Genomic DNA, 6,360 nt, shown 5'->3' with positions numbered 1-6,360 from the left:
ACCTCCTCCCCTCCCTCCCTCCCGCTCTTTCTACCTCCACTGCCATCGCCTATCGTGACGTCAGCAGGCGCAGTTTCCAAATACAGCAAGTGCACATGCACATGCACAGCTGTATTCAAATTTCCCCCTTTTTAAAGGATAATTCTGCATGTTTGTAACATGGGTTAGTTTGGCATCATCTCACACTGACTATGGACTAGTTCACAGATATACCTCTCAGCTGATAGCAATAAACTGTTAATCACATTATACCTGCAATGCCATCAAAACATACTGTAGCACATTAGCACTGCATTTACACATCTTTAAATAGTTGCAACAGAATAAAGATCATCCCACATCTCCCTGCTAATAGAAGTCCTTGTTAGCTCTTGCGGCCTTCTGCCAGAAATTTTCTAAAAGCAAAAAAGCTCATATCCATGCAAACATGCAATTATCATGCCTTAATGTTTTCACAGCTTTGGTATTACATTTCATACTTATATCACAAGCATCCCCTATACAGGAGATAATGTGATTAGATTTTGGAGCACCTTGCTGCATACATTTGCATATGGATGAGCACAAGTGGTGGGACATTAGTCAGCTCAAGTGCTTCTTTTGAAGGCGTGGAGGTGGAGGAGGAGCGGTTGGCGCTGCAGCCCCTTCCACCAGCCGTCCATACATTCATCCGTCCCCCATTTATCAATCTTCTTACAGGTCCGAAACTAGTCATCCACTTATTAAATTAGTCTTATTCTTTGGTTGTTATACATCTTATCACTAGTGTGGCTAAGTCAGAGAGGGTGAAAGCTTTTGTAACACATTGAAGTGTGTTGTTTTTTTGTTTTTTGTTTTTCCTTCAGTCAGCGACTTGGTGCGACATTTGCATCCAAATGCAGAGAAAGACAAGAAGAGCACAGTGTGAGAATGAAGTCTGTATCTCTGAAGACAAAAGTGGACAGTATTACTCTCACAACCCAGATTTGAAAATTGCTCACCATTGGGCTCGTTGAACACAGCGGCAGATGATGCAGAGAAAATAGAAGCTATCATGGAACTGTGTCTGGCAGATTACACGATGTCAAAGCCCGGATATTAATCACAAAACCTGCAGGTGCTGCAAGTCCAGGAATTTGCCTTAAAAAGTGAGGCAACCTTTTTTTCTCTCTATCCCTACACTTTGACGTCAATCGGTGGGGTTAATAGGTTTCCTTTGCATCTACAAATGTTTATTTACATGTAAATAGATCCTGTCTTGTCTTTTTTAGGACTTTTTTTGTGACTATTTTTTGTTAAAAATATGCCACTTACTTTGCTGCAAGGCTTAGGGAGACTGTGTCAGCCCACTGACTTGAGAGGCTTGTGTTGCATTACAGACAAATCCCATTTATAATTGGAAAATGATAATTTTCTACATTTGATTAACAGTAACAGTGTTGTATGTAAATTAAATGTCTCTACACTGTCTGAAATGCCTGCATGTGTTGTGACCAATTATCCCTGTTGACATTTTTTACCAAGGAAATGTAGGATTTTTCCTGGACGGTGAAAAGTTCTGCCACTGATCATTTTTCCTCCTCTCTACAGCTCTTCTGAGTGACTTTCTATGAACATTTTGCGATTTGCCCCAGAGGATTCTGCTGAGAATCAAATTTGTGGCCTCCCAAATTGGCCCAAATGGAAGCACAAAGCAGATCAAAAGGGAGACTGTCTGCGACTGTGATAATCACGCTCATTTATTAGCATTAGAACATGCCATCGCAACTAATTCTGCAGTTACATATATTGATGAAAAATTCTTCACTCACCTTCTTTAATTCACTTACTGCCTGATACAAATCTCTCTTTAGAATTTATCATTTCCCATGTATAATTGGAAAAGGGATTCAGTTAAGGTTGACTATTCTAACACAAGGCACATAATGCTAAGACTTTCTCTCCATACCAAACGTCCAGGATGGTGTGCAAATATCACTCAAACATGACGTCCCAACATTCTCACACATCAACCAGCTGGCAGGACAGAACCTTGGAATAACAGAATCACTTCCCTTCATCGACTACAACGGCCTATTTTGCAAGATTCTTGGCAGAGACAGAATAATCACTGTCAGGACTATAAATGTTTCGCTGCGCTTTACAGTGGGGATGGGTTGGCAGGTGCTTCAAGCATGTGCGCTGTAGACTGCAGTGTTGTAAACCAAATAGATGCTGGATGCAGTGTGGCGGCTAATGCTGACCTTGAGACTGAAAAATAAACAGCGAAAGGGAAGATCGAATAGTGACATGAGGAGAGTGAGCTGATGGTATGGCATGCAGAGTATGCTACGTTTGTTGAGACCTCATTGAGTCTCAGAGACCATGCTTTTGGTGGCACACACACACACACACACACACACACACACACACACACACACACACACAGACAGTGTAGCTGATTTAGTCAGGTATATGGCAGCACAGAGATTGAAAGCTGCTTTAAAAATGATATTTATGTGATTCCGTTCTATTAAACTATAGGGAAATTCATAAAACATAAAACATATATATATATATATTTCCCTTGAAAACAAAGTGTCTAAGAAACTAAGCTTTTTATAATATCTATTGAATATCAATATAAAGTTTCCACTGCGTTTGAGAAATGAAAACTCTTTTGCACTAACCTTGCCCTTCTTATCTCAGCTTTAATATACAGACATCTCCCATGTGTAGAAAATATTTTATGACTGAGAATAAGTTGAAGGAAAGAACCTTTTCACACAGCTGACTGCTATTTGTTCTCACTGTGCAGAACTTCTCTGTCTTGTCACACTTATTATATTTTTTCAAACATTCAGTTATCTACATTGCCCTGAGCAGTATTAACAATTTCACAGCACCGGAGCTGACCTGCACCTCCGGTGGCCATGCTTCAAGAAGCAGCTAGGTCAAGCTTTCTATTGTCCTTGCAACTGCATAACGTACGCATAGCTTGTATGTACACATCAGTACAAGTCAGTGGGGCCCTTTGACCTGATTAGCAGACATCTGCTGTGGCTGGAGGGAGTGTTCCTGTACTGAAACTGTAGGAAGAACTGGTAAAAGAAATCTTGAAAGCAGGACTACAACAGCAAGGAGCTAATCAGAGAGAGAGTCATTGCTTTGGTGTGTATGTAGTATGTAATATCTGCCTGGTTGCGGGTGCTCTCATACTGTGAACGAATAAAAAGCATCACCCTCTTGAAATCAGCTGATATCATTTATGAAATTGCATGTTAGGAGTAAAAATAAACATTTTCCTCATTGACAGCTATTAAGACTATGTTTACATGTGTTTACATTTACGCACGTTAACGTCTCTGTCTTTCTGTACAGCTTTAATTTTCACATTAAAAGAAAAAAGCCGAAAGGCATGCAGATACCCACGACTCCACTGCTGGGCCCGTAATCAAAACAACTGTAATTTTCTAGTCTTCCTCTCTGTAATTTAAAAACACCTGCTTTGTTGGAGAATTGTATTGCCCCTGTTTGATTAATTTTGTCGAGGCTAAATGGCTCCTAATCAATGGTGCAACAAATCACACAATGGTTTGATTTGCTTGCTGCGAATCGTGGAAAGTAAGGACATGCCAGAGCTTCGGGGGCTGAACTACTCGTTTTTCACTTTCCTTTGTTCTCTTATCTAGTATCAGGGAGAACTCTGAGCCCGATCGCAGCCACTTTGACAACTTGCTAAACATACACAGACGGAGGGATTTTCAATCTCCTGCTTCACTTGAGTTGTACATTTTCCCTGCAGGACCACCGAGCAGTCTGTGAACCATCAACTGTTTCTTTGTCCATACTTATTACTCTCTCCTGCTCCCATCCCTGTTTGCACTAATAGCTTTGAAGTTTGCCAGCGCACCGACTTTGATAATAAATGAATAAATAAATAAATAACACAAACACCATAATTTTTTTACTCTACCTCATACCAATTCACACTTTGCAGAGAAACACTTCAGTAATCCTCACTTCTCCATGTTAATGCATCCTCTCTGCTTATATTTCAAATCAACAGAGTGTTGTGCTTCAGGGATTTAGTGTTGAGGTACATCCAAGCACAAAAACATCTGAATAAAACATTCCTAAATTGCTACAGAACTTTCTTTTTTTTTTTTTTTTTTTACTTCTTCTATTTTATTATTTCTGTACATATGCATATGGGAATTCCAGTGTGAGCACCATTAAGTGTACACCTGCACATGTTTGTGTTCATGTGCAGCCATATACATGACTGTCAACATAAATTTGTGTGTGTATGTGCCTGTTTGTGTGTGTCTAATGCTCAGCCTGCTGAAACCCTTGGTGGGGTGGGAGCTTGGAAAAAAAGCAGTGGTCCATGAACCTAACTAAAGCCCAAACCTGATCAAATGTGACAATTATGATAGTGCTCCTTGGTAAAAAACTCCCTTCTGGCTCCCCCGCCCACTCCATCCCCCCTCTTTCCGAATGCCACCTCCTCTCTCCATCCTCTGGTGTGCTGCCCTTCTCTCTCACATGCAACCGGTCCTCTGTATTTTTAGCTTGCTCAGAACCAACTTTTCTCTAAGTTTTACATTCCATTTTTGACCATTTCATTCTCAAACTCTCTCTGCTACCTGCATCAACCTTTAATTCGATTCAAAAGACTTTGTTTGACTCTCAAGTTCACAAGTGTGATTGCTTCTGGAATAAAACCAAACATCCTCATAGTTTTTTACCATTCAGGGAATCCTTAACACATCCATGATGTAGTCAGATGAAAAGTTGTGACATGTATGGAGATCACTGATAATCTCAGATGTCTTTTTTGAGGACTTCAGTATTACCCTTCACAAGGGCTCTCTGTGTATTGCCAGTCACTTCAGAGACAAGGTTAGCGGCACACTGCAGCTCGTTCATGTCTTCTTGAAAAAGGGTTGTAAATCAAGAGTCTACAGCCATTGTGATGCTGTGGACAAAAAAGCCCTTCAAATGGTCATAAACACTGACCACAAAAATCATTAGCAGGCCTCTTCTATCCCTGGAAGACATCACCAACACCAGCTACCTCTCCAGAGCCGGAAATATTGTAAAGGACTATTCACACCTTGGCCACCACCTGCTTGACCTCGCTGCCCTCTGGCAGGTATTACAGGTCATTTGAAACTCAGACCACTATGAGCAGTTTCTTTCCTAAAACCATTTGCACTCTGAAACAACACAATCATACTATATACTTCATGATTTCGGATGGGATGGTTAAAGCTCATAAGGAGAATCGCAGAGAGTTCAATAAACCGGTTCAGGAGGTCAGTAATCAGACAGGAAGAATAGGACTGTGTTAATGTGTGTTAATGTGTGTGAATCTCTTTTAAATGTTTGTAACTCGCACACCAACCAGGAGTAGCACCCCTAATTTCGTTGTATTTTGCACAGCACAAATGACAATAAAGGCTTTCTATTCTCAGCTACACACAGCATTGTCATTGTGCTAATGCTAGGAAAAGTAGCATGGACGTAAAAAAAAACACCATCTCTGGTTCTGCCGCATCGATTTAGATAGTGTTTTTTTCAACTGCCCATCGTGAGTCTGACAGTGTTATCGGAGTGCGATACTAAATCAGTGGTTAGCTCTTTTAAGGGATCTCTAGAGTGATTTCAATTCATCCAGAATGAATGTATCTGAATGTCTGTACTAAATTTCGTGGCAATCCTTTTGATATTTGTTGGTGAAATATTTCACCCTGGACCAAAGCAGCGGGCCAACCCACAGATCAACATCACCATCCCTAGATTTAGTCAAAATATTTTCAATAAAAGAGGAATCAAATGGTGCCGGTGTGAGGAGTTTAACTTATGAAAGCAGCAGAGACTCTGCTGAGCCTTTTCCACAGTGATCTGTTTTTACTCTAAATCTGGCTGAGTGAGAAGAGACATCATATCACTTTTATCAGCAACTTTGACAATGTGGAATATTTACTGCAACAAGCATCTGTATATTAAGGATATGAAAGGACACAGCCCTGCAGTGAGCCAGCAGAAGTACAAAGGGATTCCGATGCATCTACAATTTTATTCTTTTATCTTAATTTTTATCTTTTTACTTTAATATGCCTATTAATCTCTGTCTCCTCATCTTTTTTTTCAAAGCAGGCAGGGTTGGCTGCTCTCATGATGGTGGGTGAACAAAGTCAGACTCATCATGAAGCGCCCAGGTTTCCATTCCCTTCATGCTATAAATCACTCACATACGTGGTAACATGTCGTGAGTGGTGCATTTCCTCATACCCACACACAACCATTCTCACCTTCAGCGCCGGTGTTAAATTTCAAGATTATCTGAGGGAGAAAATCCTTTCCTTCATCTGACAGAGACAGATCACAGTCCCC

This window comes from Seriola lalandi, unplaced genomic scaffold, assembly GCF_002814215.2.
Source record: "Seriola lalandi dorsalis isolate HSWRI2012SDOR001 ecotype SW California unplaced genomic scaffold, Sedor1 jcf7180002054916, whole genome shotgun sequence".
Classification (NCBI taxonomy): domain Eukaryota; kingdom Metazoa; phylum Chordata; class Actinopteri; order Carangiformes; family Carangidae; genus Seriola; species Seriola lalandi.
Note: the sequence above shows the minus strand (reverse complement) of the source record.